We start from the raw sequence: 14,367 nt of genomic DNA on the forward strand, positions 1-14,367 counted from the left end.
ATCCATCCATGGTTGTTCAGGTCCAGACTTCCCTCTACACAGTGAGATGTTCTCAAGCCAGTATGTCCTGGTTCTACCCCAGTGCATGCCTGAAACACCTCACAGAGGAGGCATCCTAGTCAGTTGCCTGAATCACCTCAACTGGCTCCTTCCGATGTGGAAGACTATTGGCTCTCCCCTCAGGCCCTCCCTCTTCAAAGGGAGATTCCACCATTATGAGGAACCACATTTCATTTGAGTCCATGATATCATTCTTTTGGTCACTGCCCAGAGCTCAGGGCCTTATGTCAGGGTAGGAACATAAAGCAACTGGTATATAAACAGCTTTGCTTTCCCTCTAATGTGGGTCTTAATGCAGGTTTAAGGCACTTCCACGTTAGCTTCATTTCTGTACACCTTGGAGGCTTTATCCTTCTTCTATATATAGTCTATGGTTGCCTCACCTGTAAAGAAAAACATCCTACCTTTATCTTTTGGATATGCCCATTTACCCCTCTGTGTAAATGTTAACATTAGGCAAATGGGCTTTCTCCTTTCCTTTTCAATTCAGCCAGCCAGTGCACAGAATTTGAAAGAAAACATCTGTAGTTATTTAAGAGGAAGGCATTTACATCTGCTTCCGCAGGACTGTGTTGGTGAGATTAGATTTTCAGTGGCCTGGTAAGAGAACCAGTGTTACAATTAAAAGGTACCCTGTTGACCTCCAGTAGCATTATGAAATACAGCCTGTTTCATTTGTCTCATTCACACACACAAGTACCCTCGAACACATGGCTGATGCCGCATATTGCATCTGCATTTTAAAAAAAAGTAGTGGCAATGTCTACAGGTGGTATTAACACAGCAGCTAGAAATGTTTTCATTTAACTGTAAGAGCAAAAAAGAAGGGTGCTAAGCGCCACTACCAAGACTTTATTTATTTTCTCCCTTAACAAAATCATGTTTTTCACTTCATGACTGTTTTTTTCCTCCTTTTGTTCCTTTTAATCAAGCAAATTAGAAAGCTAAAGTTTCTCTCTGTGTCAGAGCTGTGATCCATACGTAAGCTCTTATAATACAGGAAATATTTTCTGTTCGTCTATAATCAGATTTATTAATTGCATGTCTTTGAGGCATCAAAACATAAAGTGTGATCAATGTTAGTGTCCACTACTCGCATTTTCCTCTAACATTTAACAGTCTTAGAGGAATTAAAATCCAATACAGAGAAGGCATCTGCATTCTTTTTTCTACTGACATAGGCCTTGTCATGCTTGAAGATGCGCTTTGACTAAGTGGAATGACTTCACACTTTTATTGACTGGGAAAACTCATTAGGCTGTCATTTTCACATTGATTCCTCCACCCACATGTACAGCACAACTGCAATACAGAGTGTTCAGAAATGTTCCCTGGAGCCTGTTGAAAATTCATCGTGGAACTGTAGAAAACCAAGTGGATGATGCAGGTTAGGAGAGAGCAGATATAACACTTGATTACAAAATAATTCCTAGAATGCAGCGAGCATCAGGGAGCTTTATATAACATGTCTGAGGGAGGAATTTTACTTGAACTGGAGTGAATATTTGTCAGTGAGCAGAGTCACCTTGTTGGATGAGATATACTTATTGGAACGATACACCCCTCTGTGTCAGTCTACCCGTAAGTTAAATTTTTGAAACCGTTTTCCGCAAATATGATCAACAAGATGTTTTATGGCTCCCAGTAAAGCAGTAGGCTCTTCCTTTGATCTCATGTTAAAACACTTCAGAGTTGTGATTTCTTCTCCGGTTACAATTTTGAAGCCCACAGCTATATCAAGTGCACGCATGTGTGCCAAAAGGTATACCCCTAACACAAATATCTAGTCAGTCAGTCACATAGCAACAACTCAGGAATGTAGATATGGTCGAGATGACCTGCTAAAGTTTAAACTGAGTATCTGAGTGGGGAAGAAAGGTGACTTAAGTAACTTTGAACATGTCATGGTTGTTGGTGCCAGATGGGCTGGTCTTTAGTATTTTAGAAACTCCTGAGCTGCTCAGATTTTCCCACACAGCCATCTCAGAAAAGAGAGAAAATATCCAGTGAGGAGCAATTTCCTGGACCCAAATCGCTTGTGGATGTCAGAGGTCAGAGAAGAATGGCCAGACCGCTTCCAGCTGACGGGGAGGCAACAGTGACTCAAATAACAACTCGATACAACCAAGGTGCTCAGAAGAGCATCTCAAACCGTGAAGCAGTTGGACTACAGCAGCAGAAAACCACAAAGGTGCCCCTCCAAAGAGCTAAGAACAGGAAACTGAGCCTTCAGTTTACATGTACTCACTTAAATAGTACAAAATAAGATATGAAAAACATTGTTTGCTCTGCTGCAACGTTTAAGGCAAAATATAAGGCTAGAATTTTGTGTAATAAAAAGCATGTAAGCATAGATCCATCCTAGTCTGTATCAGGCTGCTGCTGGTGGTGTAATGGTGTGGGGGATATTTTCTTGGCATTTTGTGGGCTGCTACCCCCTGACCATCATTTTTAATGCGTCCCTGATTAAATCCAAAGTCTGAATTTCCAAGTTCCCAGTTGGAATTAGAATCTGGAACACATCCTCAACTAGAAATGTCCTACTTGAAAAGCAACCCAACCAAGTTAACAGTCCAAGATGTCGACAGTGAACCTAAATAGTAAAACGGCGCCTTAAGGCAACTCTTGTGATTTGGCGTTATATAAATAAAATTGAATTGAATTAAAAATACTAATCTCTTCTGCCACTGTTGTGTATTGTGCAGCGTTTTTTTAAGCGCAAACATAAAAGTATTTTGCTGTATTGTTGGTGATACCTGAAAGGCTCTACCTTTCTGAAGAACCAGGACAAATCCAGGTTTTCCTGAAGTCACTCTGGCATCTGAATTCCAAGGTGCCAGGACCGTACCATAAAGCACCACAGGCCACCACGGCCCCTGAATATTGTTGCTCAGCTTCCTGCTTCCAGCAGGATAAAACACCATATCATCATCTCAAATTGATATCTTGAACATAACAATAAGTTCACTTTACACTGTAAGAAAAAGTCCTAATATAAAAGTATTTTACTGTGTATTTTACAGTTTTGTTCTGTTCTTCTAGAATATCATTAAATTTACATAAATAGACTGTGATTTCACATTTCAAATGTAAATTAACGTAAAATCACTGTAATGTAATAAAAAATAATTTTCTTGTTTTTTAAATGTATTTGTCTGTACATATGCATATATAGATTGTTAAAATACATTCACAAATGTATCATGATGTCACAAATATGTGTCCGTTATTTGAAAGATTGAACTGTTAAATTCAAATGTAATGCTATGGAAAAATATATAAAATGATTCTCATAAACTTTTTTAACATCAAATAATAATTATTATTATTGCTATTTAGGGCGATCGTGGCTCAGGAGTTGGCAGTTCGCCTTGTAATCAGAAGGTTGCCGGTTCGAGCCCCGGCTCGGACACTTTCGGTCGTTGTGTCCTTAGTCAAGACACTTCACCTGCCGCCTACTGGTGATGGCCAGAGGGGCCGATGGTGCGATATGGCAGCCTCGCCTCTGTCCCAGGGCATGCAATCCATTATTATTTAAACCAACTGTTAACTGTATATTTCTGTACATTTAAGTATTATTATTCATATTGCCGCATTCATTGACCTTGTTTATAGGTAATTTCATTGTTTAATCACATTAAAATGTTCCTAATTTAATGTTTAAAAGCACTTGTAAAAGGCAAAATCCCATGTAAAATTAGGGCAACAAACTGTATTGTCATTACTGAAAATAACCATATTTTTATGAGAAAGTTATTTTCTGGTATTATTTTGGCGCCCCAGCTGCCGGAATATTACTGTTTTTCTAGGATTTTTTTTTAACAGTGTACTTTACTTTATTCCACCACACTTCAAGTAACTCTCACTCTTTATTTCTCAAACCAACACTTTTGACAAAAAGCGCAAAAATGTCTTTACTTTTGAGGCAGAGAGTATGCCTGAGACTCAGTGAGCTACTTCCAGATGATGTCAAAAGTTCACCACACCCCACCAGCCTCACGTAGATTTCACAAAAATGTAACAAGCCTTACACAGATCTCCTCTCACCCACACGCTGACTTTTACAGAATCTTTACACATCTTAAAACTCCATTTACCCTCCCATCCCATCCCCAATTGCAACACTGCATCTTATAAAACATTTAGTGGATCTCTCGCCACATAATGCTCTTCTCTTCTCTTCTCTTCTCTTCTCTTCTCTTCTCTTCGTCTCATCATAGGATCTGTTTCACATTAAATGTTGTTCTGCCGTTATTAGTGTCAGTATTCTCTCACCAGCCGTCTCCAACTTGAACCCACCTGCGGAGCATTTCCTAGTGTGCTGGCAGGTTTCAAGTGGTGATGTTGAGGTGTGGTAGAAAGGAAGGTGAACGTTTGACTTTTAAATGTCATAGTAGAGAGAAGACAGGGGTGGCATGGCCATTGCTGTCTGCTCCTCAGCTTTTCCTGTCAGATTTAGTCAAGAAGCAATGCTGAATGTGTACTATGCTACTGATTACAGAAACAAAAGTTAATGCAATCATAATGGGACTTATTGTTTTGCAGTCTATGTTTAATGTTATATTTCAGAGGGTAATAGAGGTCATTTTATCACATTTATTATTGTTGTGAAAAAAAAAGATTTTATTTATCTGAATATTGTCAATATACTGTGCAAAGACTAGGAAATAAAGTCACTGTATTCCACTAATAATGACTATATAGTGGTCAAAATTCCAAAATGGAATATCAGTATGGTTACAACATTGTAGCCACAACCTTATTCAGGATAATGGAAATCATTTTTCCTATCCAGTCACACAACAATGACTCATTTTAACAGGAACTACAGTACCGTGTAAACGTCTCATTTCTTTATATTTTGCTTCAAGACTTTTTTTTGTAAGTGGTATTGAGTAATAGTTCTCCAGGGTTTCTGAAGGTCTTTCAGAGATACTCTTTGGACAGTGGCTCATTTTCAGAACAGTCCTTGTACCTGCCGATTTCCAGACTGTTTTTTTTTTCTTTTTTGAACCACTTAACACTGACCTATGAATCATTCCAGCATTAAAAAGGGACCTAATCCAAGGGATGAACCAATGTTGCCTGCACATAACAGACAACTTACCAAAGAACCAGTTTTACAGGGTGTCTTTGGACACACCTGTCACAAAAAGACACATTGTTATTCCTTTTTCTTTTAATTGAATCTGTAAAAAATGCAAAATTAGCATTGTTGCACCAATAAGGTGAATCCCAGCTACTTGCCAAAAAAGTGTGCTGCGCAGTGTGTCCTTGAAGGATTTAAAGAAACTGGACAAGTGGAGGACAAAAGAAGATGTGGCCTAAAAAACAATCTACGGCAGATGAACAGTAAAGTTATGTTCTTAAGGAGCAGGGGAAAAGAAAATCCAGCAAAGACCTAACATAGGACCTGGGAGATGTGCCTGGATCCATCTACCCTTCACTGAAGCCTATCAAAAAGGGTCTAAGCTGAAGGGTCAAGAAGCCAGTCTTAAGAAAGGAAAACAGGGAGAAAATGCTGAGGTAATTATATGATATGGTGTAATGGTGTGGGGGATATTCTCACAAGAAAATTTTTGAATGTCCTTTAAGAAGCCTTGAGAACTATTTCTCCAATAGAACCTCCAATAGAACCAGGCTCAGGGAGGGGTGTCCATCTGCCGCGAGCGGTTGGGGTGAGAGAACGAAGACAGGATAAAAGACATGCTGTGAAAGAGAGGCAGAGATTAATAATAACTAATGATTAAATGCAGAGAGGTCTATAGTGAGTGGACAAGGTGACTAAAGAAAAATTACTCAATGCATCATGGGAATTCCCCAGCAGCCTACACCTATTGCAGTTTAACTAAGGGAGGATTCAGGGTCACCTGGTCCAGCCCTAACTATATGTTTTATCATATGGAAAGTTTTAAGCCTAATCTTAAAAGTAGAGAGGATGTCTCCCAAATCCAATCTGGGAGCTGGTATCACAGAAGAGGGGCCTGAAAGCTGAATAGTCTGCCTCCCATTCTACTTTTAAATACTCTAGGAACAACAAGTAAGCCTGCAGTCTGAGAGCAAAGTGCTCTAATGTGGTGATATGGTACTATAAGGTCATCAAGATAAGATGGGGCCTGAATATTCAAGATCTGGTATGTGATGAGAAGGATTTTAAATTTGATTCTGGATTTAACAGGGAGCCAATGGAAAGAAGCCAATATAATATAGAGAACAATGCTCTCTCTTTCTAGTTCCTGTTAGTACTCTTGCTGCAGCATTTTGGATCAACTGAAGGCTTTTCAGGGAGTTTTTAGGAGATCCTGATAATAATGAATTAGAGTAGTCCAGCCAAGAAGTAATAAATGAATGAACTAGTTTTTCAGCATCACTCTGTGTCAGGATGTTTCTAATTTTAGGGCCGAGTACAATAACCTCAGTTTTATCTGAATTTAAAAGCAGAACATTAGAGGTCATCCAGGTCTTTATGTCTTTAAGACATTACCGCAGCTAATTGGTAAAGCACTGCATCTATTTACCATTTTCCTACAAGGTATAAATAAAAAAGGGGTAACTCAAGAGTTCTTCACAGTGCTATAACTCAAGACAGATACAGTATTTATTATTGTGCAAGTTTTAAAAAAATAATATTTCTGGCCACTAGCATATACACTGTTGTTTCCCACGTATAGTATTCTGTAAATCTAAGAAATAGCATACTGATTTTTGAGTGACTCAAGGAATAAATATGCAACACATTTGTATCACACACCTTATTTTCTATTTAACACCTTTTTTTTAACTGTATACTTGATGAGGCACCCTGGTGGTTTTGCTGCACATTTTAAAATGTATCTGTCCATATGATGATGCCTTTAATATGATACTTCAGAGGTTTATGATTATTGTGAACCAGCAGGTTATGCCTAGAATTGTCTAGAATTTTTTATTGTTACTAGTTCCTAGATTTTTATCTTTTATATTAGCTCTGGCCCTTTGCTTAACATTTATTGCTGTGTATCTAAACTTAAAATGTGAGCCCGTTATACAAGTATTTGGAAGGGCGTGTGCTCTTCTGTGTGAACAGAGTTCAGTGGTTTCCTCTTCAGTTTGCAGACAGAATGTCACAGACAGCCATTTTCAGAGTAAGATAATTTTACAGCCTGCAAGCCTCCTCCTAACGTGTAATTACTTTAACAGTTTAATGTCACACAAGTCCCCCACAGTGCTCTTTCCTACATGCTGCTCCTTCTTCATAATTCATGCCCTTTAATGGAATTTAGGACAGTCAGAGAACACATGAGAGGGAGATGCCTTGCAACTAATTTCCATTACACAAATTTCCTTCAGTATAGTCATTCCCATGTTTAAGCCATACCTACCATTTCGTCTTTCAAGGAATTTTCTGGTTTAGCTCATTGGCTTGAAGGGGTATACTCTTCCTTATTCTCGTCTTTCTTTTCTCCCTGACTGTTTTTAGCCATGAGTCTGGAATTGGTGGCCACCACGTCAGTGGTTCCCAGATGACGCATTTTAGTGTGGATCTCGTTGAATGTGGTGATTCTGTCAATTCTTCTAGTCCCACCATAAAGTTGACATTGACAGTTGACATAGTTGTGAGTGAAATTTTCTCATGTGATCTAATGGTACAGTTGGAGCAAATTTTCAGTGTCTTTGGTTTTGAACAAATACTTTCAAAAGCCATTGTCAGTTTTAGTTGTGCAAGGCTTTTGTGCTCATAAGAAGCCAACAAGATAAACCAAGATGGTAGCAGTAAGCTAGCTATTTTATTATATGTGAGATATGCTAGCTTAGTGCACAGATAACTTGGCTAACAAGGTTAGCATCACAGAGATAAAAGTACTGATCAAAGAAACAGTTTATCTGATTTGAATTTGTTTCTTTTTGATAAACTTACACGAAAGCAAAGAGGCTTTGGAGCCTCGTGCAGATGAGTTATGTATGGCTGCAGTCCTGTCACTGTTTACTACCCTATCTGTTTCTTTCAAAATCGTTTTAAATATTTCAGCTACAGCCGGCAGCCACATGGTACAATATCAGGGGCAGATTATGCTGCTAGAGAACACAAATGCTTCTTTGTCTTGGATATGATGTATAAATCATAAAGCTATCACTCTACCCTCCAATGGCATACTGACACACATGTTCGAGCCAAGTGGAAGCAAACAGAGTGTGGATTAAAGCAGTCTTAGTCTACAGGGTATCAGACAGTTCATAAAAGATATCATATGTCTATCAAAATCTCTTTCGAATGCCTGTCTTTTGAGTTGAAAGAAGTTAAAAATACTTTGAAAATAAAAATCTCATCTTATGAGAAATGAAATGTGCATTTTAATGTGGTAGATTAATGAAACGAACAGATGCACAAATTCCAGGAGGCTTTGGTGTCACATTAAAAGCTTTCGCGTGCAAAAAATAACTGGACAAAACAGTCATACTTTCTAAAACAATTTTTTGCTGCTGCTGATAATAAACAGACTAGGCTGAATGGTATCTAAGTAACAGCCACCTGAATTTTCCCTTGAGCCTACAATAATTAGCATATCAGAGGAGGTCATCATTGGGTCATATAATCCCTCAGAGGAACTACTAATCACACCCAGACACTGGGTTCATCCAGTGCTGTGATTAAGGCACAGACAATGCAGGGGGAGCCAGCTGAATGCTTTGGCTGCAACTGTGACACAACGTTGGTGCAATGCAGGAGAAGTCTATTTTTGGAGGAGTTCAGCAACAGAGCTGACACCAAGGCTGGTAATGGAGGTACGGGGAATATTGGATAGGATATACACAGATGGTAATGCGGTGTGACCCTGGGCAAACTGTATACATATGACAGCAATATACAGTACAAGCTATTTTAACGTATCTGCGAACAGTATGTAGAGTAGACACCTTTCTACATCATTAAGCCTAGAGAGAACCACAACATTAAAAACAACAGAGACAGTTCAAGCCAAACGGATAATTAAATTGAACAATTTGCATTTGTGAGAAGGATGTTCTAACACATGGTATCTCATTTGAATTACAAAGTAACACGTTACTGAAACTTTATATTTTTTTGTAAGACAGTAATCTCTGTGTTTATTAAAATCAGTAATAATGCTAAATTGACTGTTTTCTATCTGGATGATTTATTTTAAAATTTAATTAAGTATTTAATTAATTTTTACATTTTCTACAAACTTGTGCAGCAAGCAGTTAGGCCTCAGTCACACAGTACTACAGACTAGCGACTCCCCCACTCCCCTACAGTTGCTAGGGAAAAATATCTTATCTCCAACTTGTTTCTTGTGATTTCTTTAGTTGCCTATAGTTGCTGACTTGTCTGCAAACACTAAACAACCACCAAGTGGTAGTGAAACTTGAATAAGTGGGCCATAAACCAAAAACCAAGAATATTGACATTTGAAGTAAAAGTTGTGACTTACTGCTATAACCAACACGTTTCAAAAGATACACTTTCACTAACGGCTGACTTACCCACACAAGTAGTTCTGGCTTCTGCACTATTCCTTACTATTCTTTCAACCATCCACTCAAAAGCCGTTGTTAAAAATTAGCTGGAAATGCACAGGAGAAATCGACGATATCGAACAGAGCAAAATTTGCAGGCTCTGTTGACGCATTGCATTTCTAGAGACGTGCACATCAGGTTGTGACATAGGCCAAAGCCAAGCAGCTAACACTTGGTTTTCCCGGGTAACAAAAGCAGTGAGGAGGAGTCAGGTCACAACATTTTTGTTAAGTGCTCTTTGGGCTGGTTTTCCCCAACTTAGCAGTTGGCTTTGTGTTAATATTTAAACACTAAAAGAAAGGCAGACAAAGTGGGCGAGATAGATTTTTGTTATGTACATTGGCATTTAGAGCACTCTCCAACGCCATTATTTTTCATAGTGAGCTGAGAAAGTCAGATAGAAGCATGTACAGTTGGAATCATGCTCCTGCTTATCCATTAATGCAGTTGTGCACTGCTCAGTCTTGTTTCATATTGAAAGTGATATGTAAATGTTAAATGTCCAATCTAGTGAGATTGCCATTGCTACTTTTTAAGGCAAAGTGACTATTATGGTCGCTCAGGCATGAAATTTGTTTGAATGTCATCTGAGTGCATGCTCGACAGGAGCTTTAGACAGCTTCATATATCCCACAGAGGACTTTTTATTCTCTATATGCTAGATTTACTCTCTATATTCTCTATATTTAAAGAAGACTTGTTGTAGTAGGATAAAAACAGGCGCATATTACTATTAAACTATAATTATAATGTACACAATTTCAGCATCTAGTCCTGACAAAATTGCATAAAGAGCATACCTTAAATTCAAACTGTCTGATCCGTAGCAGTGAGTGGTAGGAGCAACAATGCACCCTTGCATTTTAAAGTGGATACAAAACAGTCATCTGACTGTAGAGCAGTGAAATTTTATTTGCTGCCACAGTCACCAGCCTCCAAAATGTACTTACCCCTGTGGGGTGAGTGGGTGATCTTAATTTGATGTCCGTGGTACAAAGCTGTCCTTGAAATGTGCAGTGCAGCATTTATTCTCTGATGGCAACAGATCAAAAGCGCAATGCCGCCAGTTGACACAACACTTCGAGAGTACTGTGATCTGTAGGCTGCACATGGACATTTACATACGCATGACAGTTTAGGGCTGAAGAGACTTGTCATTTTGGACATACTGTGTGACTCCAATCACCGCATGAAACCACCGAGGTTGAACAACAATCTCACAAATGCTGCACGGGACAAGTCACAGAAAAACTATCCAGAGAATTTTCTAATAATTTTCAAAAATATCCTATATCTTCATGTAGCAGTCAGTGGGCAATTACAGGTAAATAATCACACAGCCATACCTAGTGTAGTGCTCTGTATTTAAGCAGTTGTGTGCTCTTTGTTCTTTAAACCTTCTTTAAATGTGGTTTCTTAGCAGGTTTTCTGTAATAAATTACAATAAGCATGTTAACTTTTATTCCACTATTGGCACTTTAAAGCAGTAACATTTACGTTTTCTCTAAGTAGTGGGATAATGAAGGTATCAGAGAGAAGAGCGGAGTTGATTGCACCAACTGTTAGTGAGAGCCATCCTCACCAGATGGTGTTGTAGCGAGGATTGCCTCTGGTAATGGACCGCTGATATTTCAGTACGATCCCATCTGTACCTGCTCTCAGAGAACGGCCTTGCGAAGCAGTCAAAATAGACGTAACCATTTACAACGGTGGTTTCGAACGGGATGTTCGTGAAGCTTTTAACCGCGCTGTCTGGCCCACCGTCTCATTGAGATGACTTATTAATTGAGGCAGATTTCGCCTCGTGTCTGTTCGCTTTGAATCTTCCCTTTGAATTATTTATTTCAGTCATGTTTGCTTAAGTGTGACTCTTCAGATGTTAGGCCTGAGCTTTGTTAAACTCCTATTTTGTATTGGGGGATAGTGATGAGAACATCCATGGATTAACTATCTGTGTGCGTGTGTGTGTGTGTGTGGTAGATTGACACAATGTTAGAGTCTAACTCTCACTTATGCATAGATATTTTTGTTGTGTAATTAGGCACATTATAAGCCTGTCAAATTTAGCTTAATCCATTTTTTTTGTTTGCTAAGGAACATTTACTTTTTTTGTTTGTTAGTCTCGTCACATTGTACTTAAACTGTTTTGCCGAGCAGATGCAGTCATAATATTGGCACAGACATAAGCTTAAATAAAACACATTGAAGGATAATCTTTACTGTGGCAGATTTGTGCTGTTAGTCATCTTTCACTCACTTTCATTATAGGCCTGAATTTGATGTGTTTTCAATTTTTAGTTACCTAAATGTATGCAGCCTAGTTTTCATCACTGTGAGTGAGCTATCTGATTGAGTTTGCACAGCACACGTTCTGCGTCACTTACCACAGCTGCTGCTTTGTTGTAACGCTGCATATTTTCCTAATAGATTAAGCCCCTCCCTTCAGTCTGTTGGTCTGCCTTAAGAATCAAAGAGTTGTAAAACCTCTCCATTGCACAAGTGAGTGATTTTTGTGGCTACTTAAACATTCTTCACATTTTTTAAACGGCCCTTGAAACCTCCGTGTCCCCATTAGATGTAGGAATCTAATTACAAATATCTGATTTGAAGGGGGAATGAGTTAACCTTTGCTGAAATGCCACTGCATAACCATCTTTGAATGGCAAGGGGGGAGGAGCAAGGCATTTCCAGGGTGACACTCAGAGTGATGGACAGTTGGCTTACCTCAGAGGAACAATGCACACCAGGCCCAGTTTTCTGTCAGCCTCTAGAGAGATTTGCTCTGATATTTGAATGTAAAATAGGTGGAATTTTTTCATACAGATGGGCTTGTATTGATATAATTCTCCTTTTAATTTGTTAATTGAATGTCACAGCATGTTTATTAGGCATTACTGCTTAACACAGTATTGATTCCACTGTTATAAATTTCGTCTTACATTTCTTGAGGGTTATTTAGAGCATCAAGAGTCAAAGGAGTGTTGGTTTGCAAACACCTGGAGCAGTTATGCTGCTGGCAGGCCATGCTGTTGGGCCAGCTCTATGACTAGACTGCAGAGGTTGTTCAGCTTGGGCTCTCTGGACAATCGATTTGCAGCAAACTAAAGAAAAGTACTTTGCTAAATGTCAGTACATCATGCAATCGATACGCACTTGTTCCGTTGTGTAATCCGGCCCTTTCCCCCCCGATGCCCAGTTATAGACGCAGACCGCTAATGTAATGGAAAAGGCCTGATTCAAATATGATGTGATGTTTTGTAGATGGAAAATACATTGTTCTGCTTACAAGCAGAGGTCACCGATGATGATACGTTAATACTGTTCCAGTACTTTATGCCAACAACATGTAATTCTACTAGCCTTAGGTTGTTTCAAGGTTTCCGCGCCCCTGCGTCACCGCTGCATTTCATGTATAGCTCATCGGTCTTACCTAGATCTGTCACTGGTGCACTTTTTACATAGTACAATTGTGTGTGTATATATATATATATATATATATTAAAGATGCTGGCATTTATATTTATTTCTGCTTCAACCCTGCGCCATACCTCTGCTTTCTGTTTCTCTTTCGCTGTCACTATCTCTCTTGTATCTATTTGTTTCTGCTTTTACACTCGCTTTATTTTTTTCCTCTCTCCTCCAGTTTCTCCGTGATGAGTCATGACAGCTCACCAGCATTGTGCAGAACAGGGACCAACAGTCCCCAAAGCAGTGACTTGGGTTATGCAATAACGCACACACATTTATGCTGGGACAGTGCGTATATACATATATATATATGTATATATGTATATATATATATGTATTAGACTTCTGACTTTGCTTTCCGTTTGTAGACATGATTTCTGTAACAATATGACTGTTTCGGGAATAAAGAAGAAAGACAGATGGAGATTTAATGTTTTTCTGTATGTGTACATAATGAATAACAGGTGCTTCAGTGCTTTCTAGCTGCTCCCCTGTTTAACTTTTAAAGACACTTAAATTTTATTTTTACTCCCAGTTGCTGCCTAAGCTGTCAACCCGGCCCCGTCCACGCACACAGACTTCCCACATTTCCCAAACGAGCCGCATTTCTTCAGCATTCATTTTCCTACAAGCGAGATTCCTCAACATACAGCACTCCTCCACCCTGTGTAAGAGTGGCTGTTGTGGCTGAAGGTGCAGACTTAGAGAGGCTGCGAGGTGGTTTGACTCTTGGCAGGAGTTGAGAAGCTGCTGACGTGTGTGTTGGGCAGGATGTGTGTAAGAAGCAGCGCTGGATCCTGTTTTTCAGACCGCAGCAACTGGAGCTTAGCCACAGCTATGGCTTTTAATAAAACACACACATACACAAGCATGTACACACACAACCTTAGCAGGCTAACGCCAACCTCGACTCAACTTCCTTGCCAACACCAATTGCACATAAATGCGCAAATTGATATGCAGACACACACACACACACACACACACACACACACACACACACACACACACACACACACACACACACACACAGGCAGGCAGACTGCTGCACCGGACAGACATGTACTCTTAGTGACACGGAAATTAATCCACTGTAGATATGCTGTGATTTATCTGGTTATTGTTGTAACCAAGTACACATAAAAGACAGCATGACATTTACTTTTTTTAATTCCTTACAGTCAGAATTAAAGAGTCCATCTGGAGCCGCTGGTGTAAGAACAGAGGAATGCATTATATTGCATTAAAGGCAGTGACATCCTGCACGTCAAGTTTTCTGAGACAAACCTGCCTGGAAGGCCCCCTGTATGCTTTTGTAG

The 14,367-nt window shown here is 39.3% G+C and overlaps 1 protein-coding gene across 4 annotated transcripts in view; it reads left to right on the forward strand.

Moving 5' to 3' along the window:
- pde4d (phosphodiesterase 4D, cAMP-specific) overlaps positions 1–14,367 on the forward strand; it is a 197,396-nt gene that overhangs the window by 131,714 nt on the left and 51,315 nt on the right. The window lies entirely within an intron of this gene.

This window comes from Oreochromis aureus, linkage group 12, assembly GCF_013358895.1.
Source record: "Oreochromis aureus strain Israel breed Guangdong linkage group 12, ZZ_aureus, whole genome shotgun sequence".
Taxonomy (NCBI): Eukaryota; Metazoa; Chordata; class Actinopteri; order Cichliformes; family Cichlidae; genus Oreochromis; species Oreochromis aureus.